We start from the raw sequence: 21,013 nt of genomic DNA, 5'->3' as shown, positions 1-21,013 counted from the left end.
TTAATCCGTTTCCATAGTTTTATTTCATAAACTGACATTATTTTAAATTGTCAAATCGGACTAAAATTTTGAATAATGACTTAATAATGCACATTCGCACTATCTACAAGAAGTAATCTATATGTTGACAAACTTACATTTGCCATCGACGCCTATGATGTTGAAGTTATGTGGCATGAAACGATTTCTCGTTTATGTTAAAACAAACAGTTTGTTGAAAATATAGAAAGAACAAAGGGATGAAAAATTGAATTTTTACAACCGGACGTGACTGGGAGCTGGAAGTGAAGCAAATGTAATAAATATTATGTAAATACATCTAACAAACCAATAATAAACAGAACCACTTGTGTAAATTTCATCGCTGTTCCGTATTGTTGCGACTACGTTTCGATCGGCGTCTGGCGTCAAAGATTGCAGTTTGGCTAGGCCGACTGGCTTTAGCAATATTTCCCCACAATACATTTCCATATTCGACCCAACAGCACACATAACCTTGTTACCTGCGACATTTGATTAGTTACCGGTTTTAATTCTTGGTTTTTGTACGCGTTTTCACATACTCATAAATCTGCGGGTTTTAGTGGCTAATAAATTATTTTAGAGCTAATGGTCAGTGGTTAATTTCCTGGAATTTGAATTATTAGTAATAAATACCTTAGTTATTTATTTTAAAAACTTTTCCTCTTGTATTTAGGAACACGCTTGATTTTAATTTGCATTACGTATATTTTGTTAATAATCACAAAATTACAATTTTGGAAAAACCGCCGACCGCGACATAGTGGACCGATTTTCATGAAACATGGCTAAGAACTCTCCCGACTAACTCAGCTTTCAAACAAAAAAAAAACTAAATCTAAATCGGTTCATCCCTTCGGGAGCTACGATGCCACAGAGAGACACACACACACGCACACACAGACAGACACGTCAAACGTATAACATCCCGTCGTTTTTGCGTCGGGGGTTAAAATCAATTCTGAGTCTCTGTCATGATTTTTTGACGTTTTTTGACGCTGTCCACATTCTCCATATGATGAATGTCATATTTCTTGACGTTTAGGGACCGTCCACACTCAAGAGATGCATGTCCGCCGACGCGGACGTCCGTCAGCGCCACGCCGCCTGAATGTAATTTAAAAAACGTCTCCACAGTACATTTTTTATAGGAAAGACGTAAGACGCGCCCCCAGGCGTCGCGGCGCCAAGCGACGCGTCGCCTGGGGCGCGTCAAGCGACGTCCCTTGGGCGTCCTTCCTACACAAAATGTACTGAGGAGACGTTTTTTAAATTACATTCAGGTGGCGTGGTGCTGACGGACGTCCGCGTCGGCGGACATGCGTCTCTTGAGTGTGGACGGTCCCTTAGAGTGGTTTCGCCCTACGTCAGATCCGAATCAGATCCAAATGCGTGAAAATAAGATCCGTACTAGCCGTAGAACTATCTCTATGGTAATAGGCTAGTTTCCTATACTTAAAATGAAATATTTTATGCAGTGCACGAAATAAAGCATCACATAATTATTATAATTTCTATTTAATAAGTTGAAGAGAAAGATATAAAGTAAATGACTTGACCGTGACGTCACTCCTCAGTATTTCATAGTAATTCCATATTAGCAAATCGTTTTGACAGTTCTTAAAAAGAAGCTGATTTGACTAGTAGGAAACTAGCCTATTTACGCACTAACGCCGTGTCTTGCGTGGGCGACGGTCGCGCGACGGTCGCGCGACCGTCGCCGTCGCGCCTCATCGCATCGTCTACTTCCATATCGATAAGGTTTGATTTCGTATGCGTCGCATCGCCGTCGCGCGGCCATCGCGCGACCGTCGCCCACGCCAGCCACGACGTAAGGGCCAGTTGCATTAACCACATTTGACAGACACATCGTCACGCGGCAGACGTCTATGGAACTTCCCATACAATACAATTTAACGAACGTTTTACGGTGATAGACGGTTTGATGCAACCGGCCCTAAATCCGATCTCCGTCATCCGATTTCTTTCCGTCAGTTTCTGACTTGAAAGGTATTGTAAGAGGTTCCTTAGACAAACTTAAATCAATCGAAGTCATCAGTGATTACACATACTTTAAAGTAATCATAAAGTAGTTTCCCCACGACCCCCCCCCCACCTCCTTCACCCCTAACTTTCACAATTATGTTTGCATAAACAGCCTTAGAAACCAGCGGCGTGACGACAACGCGGCACAGAGGCTTAACTGTGCTACCCTGTTTGTTTGGCTGACTATACCTATTATTGTGTAGACTGTACATTGACAGTTGTGTTGTATACGGGGTGGTTGCAGAAAACGTCTACTTAATAATCTCCTTATTTACAAGTAGATTTAATTTATTTACTTTTTAATTAGGTAAACTTTCGTCTTACGTCCTAGCTATCGTATTAGCGCGACAGAGCCACCACGAACGCTATAAGATGCGTATAACATTGTGTTAAATGTAATATTATACTTATTATACTTCCTAATGTCCCACTTGATGTCGCTGATAAACTTCCATACAAAAGCTGCCTCACGCTATGAAGATTTTTCCGAAATACTATAGGTAGCTAGTTTGATTATGGAATAATAGTATTTTATACAATCGTGATATAATACCAAGCTTTTTAGTCGAGTACCATGTTTAGGCCTAATAGTACGGTACGAGACTGAAAAGCTAATTATATCACTATTGTATACAATATTTTTTCTATGAGTCATCACTTTCATCATTAATGGACGAAAAATATCATCATTCAAGTTAAAATTAATGTTAATAGCGTCGTTCACCGTTGTATCAACAACGAATTACCTGGCAACCAATTGTTTGTAATAACCGTCTCTGATTGGTCGATAACGCGATAGATAAAAAAAACGTGTTTCAGATGCAGAAAAATTTGCCAGGTATCGCAAATAAGTAAAGAACTTGTATGAAGTTCTATTTTTGAAATTATTACAGTTGACTAAAAGTGAACTGTAATGAAATATTATAGTTGACTAAGTGTCAAAGACTATCTAACACTGAAAAGTCAGCACTTATAGTTTAGTCTGTGGTGACCTAATTGACAGATTAAAGTCGACGAGTAGAAAAACGAGTTTTAAGTTGTCAAGAAAGTGTTTATTTACAAAAGGCTGTAAGTGCAGTGCAGTATATAGTGAGTGAGTGAACACATTGTGATATTATTATAATTGTTCTCTATTATAATCTAAGCTTATTGAAAACAAAGAACTTAAAAGTTCATTTGTATTATAAGTCTAATTTAATTAAGGTTAGTAATAATTAAAGTCTTCTTTGAAATAAAAATAACGTTATTCTGTTATTTTCAGGTAAGCACATCGAAATTTAATCTCCAAACTCACAAGAAACAAAAAAAGGTCTGTGAAAAAATGTTGTAGATTTTTCATTAATTTACAAACATGTAATTAAGTTTTTTTCTCAAACATGGTATGAAATATTGATGTTATGTGCCTTATAATTGGCAGCGAAGTATGACGTTGCAGGTGCGGCTAGGACGATTGATAGATAATGGAATTTCATACAAACCTTGCAGGCCAAGGCCGGCAAAGTCTTCTTTTTTAATTTCCAAACACAGATAATTGTGACATAACATCCAGGTATTTAGCCAATTAAAAAAAAACTATAAGGAGCTTTATAGACGTGCCGACTGCAACTGGTACGGGCCCTAGACAATATTTGATTTTGGGGTGCGTTTTCATACAAAAAAAAATTTAATTTTTTTTTAATTTTTTGTTTTTTTATAGGCGTATACGGGGTATTAAAGGGGAACGAAAATTCGATTATTTTTGCGCTACGACGCACCGTTTAGGAGATACAGCCATCCAAAGTTAATATTTTCAGTAGACTTTATTTATTTCATACCATGTTTGAGAAAAGCACTATACATACCTCGGCGGGAAATGGGGTCGCCCGCCTCAGACCTATCCGGCCTCGCTTGTCCCCATTTGTCCCGGCCTCTGTAGTAATGGACTATTATTTTATTAATGTTAATGTACATAAAGAAGACTATTAGATATTTTAAAAGTATCTTATCTTCTAGTTCGCCACTTCTCCCGGTCCTGCGACGGGGTGTCATAAGTTTGACGTGTCTGTCGGTCTGTCTGTCTGTTTGTCTGTCTTGTGTGAGTGTGTCTGTCTGTGGCATCGTAGCTCCCGAACGGGTGAACCGATTTAGATTTATTTATTTTTTTGTTTGAAAGCTGAGTTAGTCGGAAGTGTTCTTTAGCCATCTTTCATGAAAATCGGTCTACTATGTCGGGGTCGGGGTTTTTTCAAAATCTTAATTTTTAGTTAAGTTATTATTACAATAATATTATATTTCTTCACCAAAATGTTTTTTCCAAATTCTGTTTTAACCTTTATATTCCCCCAACTTTAAGATACTCATACTCATACTCATTTATTCATAATATTCTTAAAATATTACATGTCAACAACAGGGAATTTATTTAATTATTTTGTATCATCAATTCAAAACATATTTGTAACATCTATAAAATTAAGAGTCAATATTACAATAAGATATATTATGTAGGTTACATTTAAATAAAATTACAATTCGAATAGAATATTTGATAATTGAAAGCAGTTAATTCTACTTTAATGAGTCGGATACTTAACGTAAACACTTATGAGCATATGTTTAAATATGTTTTAAGTAAACATTTGGGGCGTTCACCCATCTTAAATTAGCTTAAGTACTGGATTTCTAAAAAGGATTTCAAAATGGCGGATAATCTGAGCCATATACAAGGAAAAAAAAAATACTTACTGCGATGGCTCAGCGACCCGAAGTGGATCTTGGCAGATGGCAGTCGCTTTCGTAAAAACTAGTGCCTACGCCAAATCTTGGGATTAGTTGTCAAAGCGGACCCCAGGCTCTCATGACTCTCATGAGCCGTGGCAAATGCCGGGATAACGCAAGGAGGATGATTAATATCAATATGGCTACTTTTTTTTTTAAATTATACTTTTATTAAATCGGGCAGAAACATCAGCCATGTTAGTCTATAGATTATCTGTGATTGTCGTCATTCTGCTGGAAAACAAAATTTTCTGACGTTTATAGTATTTTTCATCACATTCGCACACTAAATGTGCTATCGCACGCAGGCGGAGCGTGAGTTATAGAAAAATCCTAGGGAGAACGATTTTTCTATAACTCACGCTCCGCCTACTCCGCCGCTCCGGAGCTAAGAAATTTCTAGTACTGTATTGAACTCTTTTTTACCTTTTTGCATATTTTTTATAATGCAAGTGTGATGAAAAACATTGTGTGTAACTCGGGGAGTATGAATATTACAAACTCGAGTCTTTAAATCGCTCCGGCAAGCCGTCGCGATTTAACTTACTCTCGTTACTATTATTCAACTACCTCCCCTTGTTGCACAATGTACTATTATGCAACAGGCGTTTAATGGAGGTCAAAAAAGACTAGTGGCTCGGGTAACAATTTGCGAACGAAATAGTATTTTATGCAACAGGCGTTTAAAGGAGGTCAAAAAAGACGAGTGGCGTGGGTAACAATTTATTATGCAACAGGCGTTTAATACGGAGGTCTAGAATAACTTTCGTGAAATTAGACTAGTATTTTGACTTGTCCTCTGCAATGGTAACAATTTGATGCGAAGCTATATCGTAAAATTGATTATTAAAGACGAATAACAACACGGGAGTAGAAAAATTGTACTATTTTTTGACTCAGTTAAACACCGTTGCATACAATACTTTTTCTACGACCATGCACTTAGTTTTTAATAGTTTTCTTGAATAACTTTCGTGAAATTCACACTGTTTCCTGTATTTTGAAGCAAAGGTTTGCAGTGTCAGCTCAGCTGCCCAAAGCCTTCCCGCGCACGCGCGCAGTATCGTTATAACAATGCGTTGCCATGGTTACAAAGCCAAACAATGGGTTTTCAGTTTCGATACTGCGCGCATGCGCAGAAAGCAGCCGGACGCTGGCTTTGGGGAACAGAATTTTATGTGTAGGGTTTTAAAGATCTATGCACGTCCACGATAGAAAAAAAAATATAAAAGGCACAAATGTCATTTATGATTCGACATAGAGTTAGGTTGGATGGAATCCTATGAATTTTTCACTCCAACAACTCAATATTTTTAGATTTTCTACAGCTAAATATTGTAAAAAATATAAATATCAACGTAATAATAAAAAACAAGTGTAAATGCTTAATATCAAAGGATCTAAATCGCCTATTTACGAATTCATTTTCAATACGAACTTTTGATACAAGTAGAGTTGAAAAAATCTTCTAAAGATTTTAAAATCGTATTACTGTTATAACTTTGAACAAAGCACCTAAATGTTTTAATATAAGAAAATCAAACAAAAGACTTTTTTTTTAGAAAAAACTAGAAAAATAAGTCTAGATTGAAACGAATTACGTCAAAGCTGGGGAACGTTATAGCGCGGAGCTTAACCTCTCGTATGCTTAGGAGCAGATCTGCTCCATATTGTTTCAACTTTAACATGTAGTTATTATGACTAATATATTAATGACAATTTTTTGACAGACGCATACGAAAGGTTAAGGGCGAGCGCAGATGGTCGATTTTGTATTGAAATGGTAAAATAAAATAGTACATTACCATCCTTTTTAACCCCCGACGCAAAAACGACGGGGTGTTATAACTTTGACGTGTCTGTCTGTCTGTCTGTCTGTCTGTTTGTCTGTCTGTGTGTGTAATTTTGTCGCAATGTGTATCGTACGACGTTTTTCAGTACAGATGGCTCTCCGATGTTTTAATTTATCGCCACTCGTTTCGAACTTCCTTTTTTACGCACTTGTATCGAAATGTGCTATTTCAGGATATTACAGATGGTGTTTTCCTTACGCACTAGTGCGAGAAGTGGACGTCAGGTCGAAACTTCGGAGGGCCACCTGTACTGAAAAACGTTTTTAAGATACACGTGCGAAAAGGAAATTCGTAACTCGTGTCGATTTAAACACTCCCTTCGGTCGTGTTTTAATTTATCAGCACTCGTTTCGAACTTCCTTTTTTAACCCCCGACGCAAAAACGACGGGGTGTTATAAGTTTGACGTGTCTGTCTGTGTGTGTGTCTGTCTGTGGCATCGTAGCTCCCGAACGGATGAACCGATTTGGATTTAGTTTTTTTTTGTCTGAAAGCTGAGTAGTAAGTCGTGAGTGTTCTTAGCCATGTTTCATGAAAATCGGTTTACTATGTCGCGGTCGGGGGGTTTTTCAAAATTTTAATTTTGTGGTTATTTCACACCTGTATCGTAATGTACTATTTTGCTTTAAAAATGCTCTTACAGCAACTAACTCAAATTGAAAATCTTTCGAGCTCATTTTTTTTGTTTCAACTAACCGTCGCTTGAGCGCTTTTTCCATAACACTGTGCAATGTTTAAGTGTCTATCAGAGCCGTACCTGCACAAATAGCTAAACTAGATAAAACATCAAGCCGTCGCTATCGCACTTACAAATGGTGCGAAAGGGACGGCCTGATGTTACATATATCATTTATCGCGCGACCATGCTTGCCTGCCAGGCTTGCAAGCCAAGATTTACTGAAGCTTGACCTAACTTTACCCACTCCCAGAGAAAACCATCCAAGTATTTAATGAACATTAATATAAAACTTCCTATTAACACGCTACAGGAGCGAAAATGCTAAAATGGAAAGGAGCCCCCCCTTTCAATTTGGGAATTTCAGTTAAATATACTAGTGTTCTTAACTAGATTTATCGAAAAAAATTGTCCACTCAGAACAACTCAGTTAAAAGATATTACGAAAAAATCTTTGAAATCGAGGTTCCGCTCTCGACTTTAAAGTTTTGAAGGAGGAAACTCCTTCAAAAGTCAATCAATCGTAACAAAATTTGAGAATCTGTATAGCAATTAGCAATGAAATAATCTGTGTCGGACCGTTTAGTTTTTTTGCTAATTGTTACCAATTTTGGATACCACACCTTTTTTGCGCCATAATGAATAACGCCGTTTTTTAAAATTTTTGATGGGTTCTAGTGTCTTTGAAAATTAGAATATCAAAAAAATCAAAACGGTCGGGCCGTTTTGATAAAAATAATAATAATCTGTGTTGAAAAAAATCATTGCTCGGTCTTCAAAAACCAGGGAGGAAATAGTCGAGAGCGTTTGTATGGAGAATTGACCCCTCCTGTATCGTCTTAACATATAAAGTAAAAAAATACAGAAAACGCAGTTCTGCGCCGGCTCTAACGCCCGGAGCATCTCATGATTCGACAATCTTCATTTCATATTCTAAACGCAAATTTCATGAAAAAATACAATTCTCGAGCAGTAGGTAAAATAAAGAGGTATTTGAGTAAGAGGGGGGGGGGGTATACGATCCCGGAAGAAGGAAATAATATGATACTATAGGTTTTAGCCGCGACTTTGCACGAGATTTTCAGTTTAAGTAGCTTAAACGTTTTTTTAAACGTTTTTAAACTTATCAAATCCGTGATCTCTGTCTGTGGAAGCAGGCTTGAGTGTATGTATACTACTAGCTTTTGCCCGCGGCTTCGCTCGCGTTAGAAAGAGACAAAAAGTAGCCTATGTCACTCTAACTTTAACTATCTCCACTTAAAAAATCACGTCAATTCGTCGCTCCGTTTTGCCGTGAAAGATGGACAGACAAACAGACACACACACTTTCGCATTTATAATATTAGTATGGATGTAATTACAACGCATACTGTAACGTTTCTCAACAGCAATTGATATAACATCTATCGCAGTTGTATGGTGTTTTTTAGAGAAAAAAATAAGAATAAAAAAAACTATGCCATTCTGTTTCCTATAATGAACCTAATAACTATAAAAACGGTGTATTCTTACCAAATACCTATAAGATAGAATCTCAATTTCGGCAAAATGTTTCATATTTCGGAACTAAACGACATTCAAGCACAGATGTGGTCATTTGCTATTTGACTTCGGGGATCATCGTACAATATGATATGAAGGAAACATGAAATAGTATAAGGACGGTTTACTTACCTATATTAAATAAATAATTCACATACATCATTTTTTTTTTTTTAATTTTAAATTTTAAATTATTTATTCAATAAAAGTGAACAGTTTACATAAAACTTTCCGCCAAACTGTAGAACAGTTTGTTGGCAGGAATAGGCTCCCTTTCATCACATTTACTGTTGTTTCTTAACCTTAGGTGCTAAAGTGTTAGTACAAGTTACAAACATAGTTAGTTACTTAATACTAATTACTAAATTATTTTATTTTATTTTAATTACGTAACACACATTGTAGGTTGCGTTGTTTTATCCCAACGTTTCCATGGCAGAAGAGATGGAGGCACAAACTCGAATGACGGATAAACCTTTCAATTGATTATTTTTATTACAATTTACTCAGAAACGTTTGTTGAATAAAATTTTGAAAAAAAACCACCGACCGCGACATAGTAGACCGATTTTCATGAAACATGGCTAAGGACACTCCCGACTAACTCAGCTTTCAGACAAAAAAAAAACTAAATCTAAATCGGTTCATCCTTTCGGGAGCTACGATGCCACAGACAGACACACACACACAGACAGACACGTTAAACGTATATAACACCCCGTCGTTTTTGCGTCGGGGATTAAAAATTAGTTGCAAAATGACGAATAAATTTTTCGTATGTTTATTCTATTAAATCGACTCAAAACTACTCTAAATTGGTGTTTTTGTATTAAAATTAGCATCCAAATCGTTTTCTACTAAACGTTGGCAACACGAAAGCCGACTATCATCAAACTTTGCCGATATCTGTTCATACTCGTATGGATATCGGAATTGATTTTAAACTTATATGAGGCGTTTTTAGTTTTAAACTAGTTGGATATTCTCTGAGTTTAATGAGAGAACTATGGCTGTGAGCTCAGGATTAAGGTTATAGTCAGATTAAGACAGTATTACTATAGCAGTATTGACACTTATCTTGACTCTGATATTCTATGCCTATTTTAGTGGCGCTGACGTCCGTTCAGTCTAAAGACATGCGTCGCCTGTGTGGGTTGCCAGTTACCTACAGGTAATGTCACACTACAAAACTGTCCTCCCATCTACAAAAAAACAATCTATACTATATATAAGGCGGGGTTTTAAAAACGTGTGCACGACAAAAGCACATCTCGGACACTGGCGATCAAATATATGAAAGAGGCGTGTTCCTAGCACACATTCTAAGCTCGTGTAGGTGAACGCGTACCATGCTTGTATGAGTGAGATATGACAGGTCAACTGTTCGCGTTTTTGACAGGCGGTAACTGTGAGGTAACCGAGAGAGGGTGGTTTCAGCGGGGAGCGGGAGTGGCCATACTGTACGATAGTACTCTTTATTATACTGTGACAAAAGTATATATCGGTATACATACATACATACCTACAGTAATTGCAGTTTTTGAGCCAATCGCGACAGTTTATGCAAATAAACAAAGAATTATTTAGTACTCGTACCTATAGAATGAATCACTAGGTGTCTTAATACATAATCTATCAAGTATGAGTAAGTAGGCCAGATAAGGAATTACGCGCACCTGGGCAAACAATTTATAACTGTTATTTTTAACCATGCGAAGCTAAAGTGGGACTGGGCTGGACATGTCTGCCTCATGCACCCGGAAAGGTGGCCCAAAATGTTTACAGACCCGCGAAACGCCGTAGACGGGGCAGGCCGAGGTTCGGGACGACCAAAAAGAAGATGGCGGGATGACCTGGACGCATTCGGCTCAAAATGGTTTCCACCATGCCGAAACGCCGACAAACAGGGTCGAGTAGAAAAAACGATAGCCGTACTTTGAGGGGATGTTTGAGGTATAAAAAATGTACTCTCAGGGTTTGTTTGGGTATAATAATAATAATATGTGTTTGTGATAATAGATCGACCGCAACGCCGGGCCGTGCTCGTTGACATCACCATCCCCCATGATGCGAATCTCGTGAAAGCCGAGAAGGACAAGTCCAGTAATTACCTAGACTTGGCTCACGAGATCACCGCCATGTGGGATGTTGATTCAACGATCATTGTTCCGATAGTCGTTTCAGCGAACGGTCTCATAGCGAAGAGTCTCGACCAACATCTTAAGAGACTCGCTAGGTGGCTGGATCAAGGGTCAGATGCGTGCGGCGGTGATCTTGGACACTGCGCGGATAGTCCGATCCGCAGCCCTAACTGGCAGCTTGGGCCTTGCCCCGCTGCTAGATTAAGTTTTTTATAATGTGCTTATATATTTTGTATTGTTTTGTAAGTGGTTTTGTATTTTACTTTTATAATCATATTTATAAAATATCCTAGCCTGAGTTAAAATAAATAAAGAGAATAAAATGTGTTAGAGGGCGCTGATTGAATCCTCAGCGAAGTGAGATTCAAGTGTTAACGCCTAAGGTTGAAATAATTTTGATAACATGTACAATTTTATTGTACATCCACAATTTTCACTTGCACTAGCTTTTACCCAAAGTCTGGTACACATTTTTCAAATATTTTACACTTACAATTTGATTCAACTTTCACGTACTTTCAGTGTTATGAACTTTTCATGTCTCCAGAGAATTCTTGTCACAGGAAAATATTTTCCGACACTTAAAAGGGTTAAGCAGCACGTGACAGGCGTTTTGGAGAATACACTGCAGTGGGTGAAGGGTTAAAGTGTGAACCTGGTGATGTTTTAATGCCCATTTTGAATATGGATTAATTATGGCTTTGAGGACCGGTCTGGAGTAGTCGGTAGTGCCAGTGCCCTGCCTCCTAAGCCGATGGTCCTGGGTTCGAATTCCGGTAAGGGCATTTATTTGTGTGATGGACACATATTCGTTCCTGAGTCATGGATGTCTTCTATGTATGTCGTCAACTTGCACCTATAGTACAAGATTTGCTTAGTTTGGGACTAGGTTTATCTGTGTAAATAAAGTGTCCCCCAATATTAATTTAGTTATTTATCTTAGGTATTCACCAAAAGCATCTAAGGCGTTTATATATATCTATTATTAGAAGCAGATTAGACTATGGTAGCTTCCTATATGACACTAGTGCAAAAACCCATCTTTATAAATTAGAAAAGGTCCAAAATCAGGCTATGCGCATTATAGGAAGTTTTATAAAAAGCACGCCTATACATAAGTAGTATGCAATGTGAGTTATTTTTACAGCCTTTATTGATTCGCAGACAGTATTTAGCTTGTAAGTTTTGGTTAAAATCTAAAGCGCTGCTTAGCAATCAGTCTGTTGATGTGATTGAGGACCTGGCTGTGTGTACCCAGCGTCGTAGAGTGAGATTAAAAGAACCACTTTTATTAAGTACTTCTAAGATGTTTCAAGACGTTCAGATTCATGCAAGTTATCAGTTGGGTATGTTTTCCTTAGACACATGGACTAGCAATATTGATATCATGAATTTCATTCGAATAAATTTGGATTGTATAACTAAACCTAAAAAATCCTACAGCCGCAACCAGCTGAAACATGTCTGTCTTGAATACCTAGACGCTAATTATAATTCATTTTACCAAATATACACGGATGGTTCTAAAGACAAAGATTGTGCTGGTGCAGCATCGTATGATCCTCAAGCTCAGCATCAATCAAACTCAAAATATGCAGTGATATTTCAATTATGCAAGTAGAACTGATTGCTATTGCAGAGGCATTATCTTTGATTCAATCAATACAGGGTGACAAATTTGTAATTTTGACTGACTCTAGAAGCTCTCTGCAACATTTGGCTCGATGCACCTCGAAGTTTCGAGGAGCACCGATAGCCTACTCAGTTTTGGAAACATTATTGACCTTAAGTAAGCAGTCAAAGACGATCAAGCTGCAATGGATACCATCCCATATTGGCATTACAGAAAACGAAATTGTGGATATACTGGCAAGAGAAGCTTGTACTGACGGGGTAGATTTTCATTATGTTCCTACTTTTTCTGATCGCCTAAATTTGCTCACTTGATGCGTAAGGTCCCATCACCGAATTGTTCTGAGTGCGATGTAGAAGAAGATGTTTATCACATTTTGATGGAATGTGTCCGCAACGAATCGGTGCGGCGAGAGATTCACGAGGAAAACTTTTTTAAGATTGGTGGTTGTAATTACATCTTATCTCAGCCGCTGTCAGAGGCTGCTAGGTTAATTTATAAGCTTGTAAATGTAGGCTTAAGTAGACGATGATACTTATTTAATGTAGTACATACAGAGCGACATCGTCACTCAGTGACAAAGCTCTTTCAATAAAAAAAAAAAATGTATATTCGTTTGATCTGCACGTCACAGTATGTTTTAAGACGTGTTATACGAGTATATACGTGCACAGACGTGTATACGCGTCTATACGACCACGTGCAGCTGGTAATGAAATAAGTTGTGAGAATATAGCGCGGCACGTGCCAGGGTTGGCAACGAGCGTTATATTAATATTTTTGTTAAAAAAAAGAAAAAAAAAACTAGCTTCACTTTCACTCCTTTTACTTTTAAGGTAGTGTTGAAACTTTTTCTCATTATTGAAACTGGCGTAGAGTGTCTTGCCTAGCGTCTACGTATAATACAATCTTTCGTTGCCTATTGTTATTATAAAATATGAAAAATATCCTTCTATATATAATTATACTAGCTTTTGCCCGCGGCTTCGCTTGCGTTAAATTCGAATATTGCGGAAGTGCGGAAAGATGAGATTTGCTTGTATCTTTACTGACAAGTAGCAGTTTTATATAGCAATCGACAAAGTGGGTCGTTTTACTAAACTCTCTCAAAAATGTGCACAGATGTTCTTTCTAATATTGATATTATTTAGATTCTACTATAACCACAAAATAAAAAATTTGAAAAAAACCCCGACCGCGACATAGTAGATCGATTTTCATGAAACATGGCTAAGAACACTCCCGACTTACTCAGCTTTCAGACAAAAAAAACTAAATCCAAATCGGTTCATCTGTTCGGGAGCTACGATGCCACAGACAGACACACACACAGACAGACAGATAAACAGACGGACAGACTGACAGACAGACAGACACACACACACACACACACACACACACACACACACACACACACACACACACACACACACACACACACAGACAGACACGTCAAACTTATAACACCCCGTCGTTTTTGCGTCGGGGGTTAAAAAAAATACACCTCGTCGGCAGCCCTAACCCCCCGCCGCTCAAGTAACCCGTTTCGCCAAAACTTGCGATACACTTTGTTTATTTGACGTGTGATGCCGCGCCGGGGAATACATTAATATACAACCAGGATTAGACGACAGAAATATGTATACATAGTAAAAGTAAGAAAAACATTACTATATTTGATATTTCAGGAGCGATTCTTCTTACTTTCCAAGTTTATGTGGTTTAGAGATAGTATCACTGCGACCATTCCTGATCTATTGTGATCGCCACCTACTGCTATTCTCGGTCAAGTCCTACGAATTCATAGCCTGTTATAAGAGGTTGGGGTTTATTATTAGGAATTCTAGGGATTTTAATGACCCCGATACATTAAAGATCCTTTACAATTCACTAGTGAGAAGCAAAGTCGAGTCGGCCTTCGTCGTTTGGAACCCTTACGAAGCATCTTACGTCTTACTTCTAGAGAGAGTGCAAAAAGTGTTCTTACGATCCCTTTATAAAAAAATGTATGGGTACTACCCGTTTTTATATCCCACCAAATTCTTGCTGGGTGTGCTGGGTTTTCTCTCTTTGGAGGTAAGACGTAATCATGCACTTCTCACTACTGCCTGTAGCGTCCTGCGTGGGGAGTCGGACTGCCCCGAACTGGTGGAGCAAATGGTGCGTCTGTACGTCCCCTCAAAGACCAGAATTGATTTCAGACCTCGGGACCGTTGCCTACTGGCAGTCCCGGCTTCACGTACTGTAGCGCGCAGGAATTCCCCTCTGGTGCGTTCCTTGGTCCTCCTGAATGCGTTCCTCGCATCAGCCCCTCAGTGCGACTTATTTGCAAGCAGACAGGTTGTTGTGCGTGATGAGTGTCTGAAGTTCTGTGAGAGGATTGATGCAAGGCCTACTACAGTTAAAATGTAGGTAAGATAAATTGTGTTTAGATATCTTTTGTTGTTATTTACTGTTGCTGTGTTGTATGTTTTATTCTATGTAGTTAGCAGTGATTTAGTTTCGACTGTTATGCTGTTAACACGTTTTGTAAATAAATAAATAAATAAATAAATAAATAAATAAATAAATAGCCAAGTAGTAGTAGTAGTAAACTTTATTGTAAAAAAATAAAAACACATAACAGGAACAAAAAAAAATAACACACACATCATTTGCACAAAGGGATTTCTTCCAGTTAACCTTAGAGCGTTGATGTGTTGATAGCACATCAACGGGAGCTGTAGAAATCACGGGGATAGGCCTTTGCCCAGCAGTGGTACACATAAACGGGCTATTTAAAAAAAACACCTTAGAGCAGTACAAGTAATGGTTAGCCGTACACTATTCTCACAAATATTTATTTATTTATTATTTTATTTTATTTCAAATACGTTACACAGTATGACAGTACAAACCAAAGCACTGAGTAACTAAAATACATAAAAGCATAACAAATACACACATCAAAGTATAACAAAAAAATCAACACATCACCAAATAAGCTGAAATCAAAATAATATGCCCGGTGATTTGTATTGAATGCGCCTATTGGAAGCTCTTAAACCCACTCATACTTGAAGACGGACGCGGTTGGGCTATTGCTATAGCATATTATATTATTTCCATGTTTGTGTAGGTACATGCGAACGACCAGCGAGTAGTGTCACAATGTACAGTCAACCAATTGGAACCCTAGGCCACTGTAGAACTATGTCACAGTGACGTTATAATTCAGATTGTAAGAAATCTCTTACTGCTTGTCATTTTGACACGGTTGTAGAGTGGCCTAGGGTTCCGATTCGTTGACTGTACGATCACAATGACATGTATGTATGCTCAATGAGCTAACAACGTCAACACGCGGGGGTTTGCCCGCTCTCTAGTATTGTATGCTCTTAGATCTATAATGTAATAGACCTTTAGTTACGTAGATGGTTACGTAGCTAGATGTCAGTATTGACAATGTTAGACTTGTGGTAAGGGTGGCTGCGTAAACAAGATGCCAATCAAAAACACTCCGCCGCGGTGAACGAAACGCAATTCTGGCTCTGTCTAGCAACTTGTCTACGCACCCTTAGCACATGATTGGTGCGAGAGTATGTCGTCATGAGATAGATCACACTTCTTCTTCTAATCGTATTAATGACATAAGGACGGATAGCCTATCTCGTGGCGACATAGTCTCACACCAATCATGTGCTAACCCTGCTGGTTAGCATAGTAAAGAATAAGTTTTATGCAAAAATGTCATTTTTGGCACAAGCTTTTATCGCCGACTGTACCTTTCTTTCAACAGTCATCTACTGCTCTCCGAGACGTTTCTAAAAACCCTTTCTTGATGGGGATACGACGTTTCATGACAGAGTTCTTATGACCAGCTTTCTACTCCATCATCAGATCAGCTCCATGATACCATAATATTGCATTGTCACGTGATTTATATATGCGTGCAAAACTTCAGCTCAATCGGGAGTGCGTCAAATTTAGCTTTCTATGTTTTGACGCACACTAACATACTAACAAGTCAAGTTGAATAAAAGCTTGTAATAAAAAACCGATTAGTATCTTTCGTGCCAATTAATAATTCAAGAAATGTCATATGTTTTCATTTCACGTGCAAAAGTGGAACAAACATTTATTTTGACGTTTATGTATGAGGTCGCTGTATTAATTTAAATAATTTCACTAATGACTGAACTCCAGACGGAGTTTAATGTATTAAATAATGTGGGGGTCTTTAGTACTTATGGTGTTCGTTAAATAAAGTTTGATACCATTTTTGTTGCTAATTAGGTATTAAACAAAAGAAACAGTGGTCGCCAACCTTTTTTTTATATAATAGCCGGATTTTTATTAGACTGCAAATCAGCAATTCCCGTTAAGTTTGTACATTTGGATCTCGTCTCCGATTTGGATAAAAATTGGTAGGCTGATAGAGCATGATGCTGAGCAAGATCCACTATTAGGTTTCCCAAAATGTCCTAGGTTGATTGTATGAAATTTCCTTTTTGGTTAACGAAAATGTATAGAAATCTGGTAACAAAAAAGAAAGGTTTCAAAAAAACTACATAGGTCACTTTGGGAAACCTAGTGGATCTTGCTCAGCATCATGGACTCTATCAGCCTACCAATTTTTATCCAAATCGGAGACGTGATCCAAATGTACAAACTTAACTTGCTGATATACAAATTCAACAATTGTTTTTGAAACCAATTTTTTAGATGACATATGACATATGGTGTGATCGTGGTCAAACGTCTACCTATTCATAGTAAAAAAAAAAACATATTATTAACAAGAAATCCTATTAGGTATGTTGTTTAAAAACTGATTCGCAATGTCTGTGTTTTGGCTGTGACACCATGAAAACAGAATTTCCATTCTACTACGCCAAGTTAATACAAAAAAAAATATATAAGAATTTTTTCGTGAAAACTACAATTGCCAAACAATTTTCTGCGTGATGTAGTGAAAACTGCAGTTGCCAAGCAATTTTCTGGGATTTCTATCATCAGCATGGCTTTTACAAATTAGAACATTCAACTTTCTTCTAGTTTGCGAAATCCAGGTTTTCAACCGTGATCTGTGAAAACACCCAAATGGGACTTTTGAAAGATATCTTTCTACATGTATTTTTTTTTCTATTATATCTCTAATATTTACGTGTTTTTCTATGTGCTGTATATTATTGGGCACATTTTCACGTGCGCATTAGATTCCGATTATTCCGCGATCATTATTTCGCGCACGTCACGGTAAAAATGATAAACTCTGTATTCCTGAATACGTCGATATGAGAGCGGGCGTGACTTGCATTGTCTATCCGCCTCGGAGGGTAAGGTCTGTGGCATACAAGATATAACAAACATACATAATTATTTTTAAAATCGGGACTTAATCGCGTAAACTACATATTAAACTGACCTCCAACGTTTCAAGGACGGCGTTGTCCCCGTGGTCTCGGAGAAGACCTCCGAGACCACGGGGTAGTGTAATAATCGTGAAAGTTTAAATCAGTGTATAACAAACATAGTATGAAACGTCGGGCAAAAAAGTCCCCTTTTAATTGAATAGTGTACAGGATACAGTTTTTTAGGGTTCCATAGTCAACTAGGAACCCTTGTAGTTTCGCCATGTCTGTCTGTCTGTCCGTCCGTCCGTCCGTCCGTCTGTCCGTCCGTCCGTCCGTCCGTCCGCGGATAATATCAATTGTCTTTATAAAGACTTTCTAGGAAAATTGTTTTGAACTAGATAGGTTCAGTAGTTTTTGAGAAAAATACGAAAAACTACGGAACCCTACACTGAGCGTGGCCCGACACGCTCTTGGCCGGTTTTTATTCTTGATATTCCTTATTTCACTCTGTGTGCCGCCACCCTTACTAAGAACATCGATATATTATATACGCGTACTATAGGTTTACGTGTAATGTATGTTAGTAGCTATTAGTGCTTGAGTGTTATAGCTTTTATTGAGAAACATTACTTATTGCTTTCATATGAGCTATTTGCTTATGAAAGTGTTCTCTTTAACCCCCGACGCGAAAACGACGGGGTGTTATAAGTTTGACGTGTCTGTCTTGCTGTCTGTTTGTCTCTGTGTGTGTGTGTCTGTCTGTGGCATAGTAGCTCCCAACGGATGAACCGATTGAGATTTAGTTTTTTTTTGTTTGAAAGCTGAGTTAGTCGGGAGTGTTCTTAGCCATGTTTTATGAAAATCGGTCCACTATATCGGGGGTTTTTTCAAAAATTTTCTAGTTCAGTTAGGTTATTCAAGTTCAAAAACAAGGGAATAGTTTTTTTTTCATACTTCTTCGGTAAACAAGTACGCGCCCCGCTTTATGGTAATCGCCGGCCGAACTTATGTCATTTTCTATGTGTTAATTTAACAACTAATTAATATTGACGTTTTATTCTAATATTTTTTTTCCGTTTCAGGTATGTCCAGCTTTCCACGATAGTAAAGACGAAAGTAAAGTATAACCTAAAAAAATATTTAAATTGGTTTCTTATTTTTTTTTTAATCGAAGGCATATTTTATCTGTTTTAAGACAATTTACCTTTTAACTCGGGGTTACTAGGTAAAGCCATATTTGTAACACTAAACTTTAAAAAAAAAAGGTTGATTACGCCTGTCTTAAGTCACGGTAAGTGTAAATAATAGGTACCCTTTGTGTATAGAAATAAAGAATTACATTAATTCGACGACACAATGGAGCCAAATAAATTGCTACAGATTGCTGCAAAAAAGCGCTAGTAGCTTAGCTGTAAGAGGTAGTCTCAGCCCGTACCTTCGAATAAATAAGTACCTCAAGGTAGGGGAGGCCGAGGTGAGTTTTGACAAAGGCGAGTTGTGACAACGACGATTTTTGGGAACTTTTAACTATCAAGTTTGCTAGCTCCAGACTTGAACTAAAAACTTGCGCCATTGCAAGCTTGCTAATAGTTATTAGGTTAGAACTAGGGAACAAATCAAATTATTTTTAACCCCCGACGCAAAAACGACGGGGTGTTATAAGTTTGACGTGTCTGTCTGTGTGTGTGTGTGTGTCTGTCTGTCTGTCTGTCTGTCTGTGGCATCGTAGCTCCCGAACGGATGAACCGACTTAGATTTAGTTTTTTTTGTCTGAAAGCTGAGTTAGTCGGGAGTGTTCTTAGCCATGTTTCATGAAAATCGGTTTTCTATTTTAACTATAAATATCGGTTTTTTTAAATATCGGTCTACTATGTCGCAGTCGGGGGCTTTTTCAAAATTTTAATTTTGTAGTTAGGTTAGGTGTGGGACTTAGTCTATTCATATAAAAAGCCCCTATGATATTCATGTCTGTATGTCCCATGGGATAACCTTATACTCGCGAGAAAAATGCTGACTGCGATATATCACCTGTCAAATCAAGCAAACGAACCCTCTTTGCTGTCAATTTGTACCCTACTACGTTTATTTAAATATGGATTTAAATGGGCAATGAATATGTAGGGAGTAAATTACCAGCTAGCTGATGTGACAATGCGTAGCGATTAAAAAGCAGTAAGGCTTGTACTATTACAGTACATACCAGTTATATTGATTAAACTAAGAAAACTTAATAATAACCTAACCACAAAATTAAAATTTTGAAAAGACCCCCGACCGCGACCTAGTGGACCGATTTTCATGAAACATGGCTAAGAACACTCCCGACTAACACAGCTTTCAAATAAAAAAAACTAAATCGAAATCGGTTCATCCGTTCGGGAGCTACGATGCCACAGACAGACACACACACAGACAGACAAACAGACAGACAGACAGACACGTCAAACTTATAACACCCCGTCGTTTTTGCGTCGGGGGTTAAAAACTCGAAAGTTATAAGATTGCGTCGTTCTGCGCTGAGCGCGCGCGAAAATATGAAACGTCATGTAAGTCATACTGACAGATGGTGTTTTTCTTTTCTCTGCGTCACTTTAAAAACGCGTAAGTAGGGGCGCTGCCGCGATAATACTACATAGTTATATCCAGGACAAAATACTTCATATAATCAAGATTGAACTTCACTTCAGGTTAGTTCGTTTAATCTTGTCATTATATATTCTGTGGTAAGGCTCTGTCGCGCCACTGCTGAAGAGTGCTGCTATACCTATTATGTACTAGGGTGCATTAGGGTAATTTCGAAAGTCACATAAAAATCACCATTATTTTCATCATATCAAGATTCCCTCTTTGAAATTACCCGAGCATTTCTGTGGTTTGAAATGACCCCAATGCTGGTTATACTAGCTTTTGCCCGAGGCTTCGCTCCCGTTAAATTCGAAAATTGCGGAATGCTCCCTTCCCTTATTTTAGGGAAGTGGGTTGTTGGAAAGAAACAAAGTAGCCTACCAC

The 21,013-nt window shown here is 37.9% G+C and overlaps 1 protein-coding gene across 1 annotated transcript in view; it reads left to right on the top strand.

The window, feature by feature from the left end:
• The window catches only part of LOC125240366, a 318,608-nt gene that overhangs the window by 141,524 nt on the left and 156,071 nt on the right, over positions 1-21,013 (top strand). The gene's annotated exons all lie outside the window — the stretch shown is intronic.

This window comes from Leguminivora glycinivorella, chromosome 27 (assembly GCF_023078275.1).
Source record: "Leguminivora glycinivorella isolate SPB_JAAS2020 chromosome 27, LegGlyc_1.1, whole genome shotgun sequence".
NCBI lineage: Eukaryota > Metazoa > Arthropoda > Insecta > Lepidoptera > Tortricidae > Leguminivora > Leguminivora glycinivorella.
This window is presented reverse-complemented; position numbering and strand designations above follow the sequence as displayed.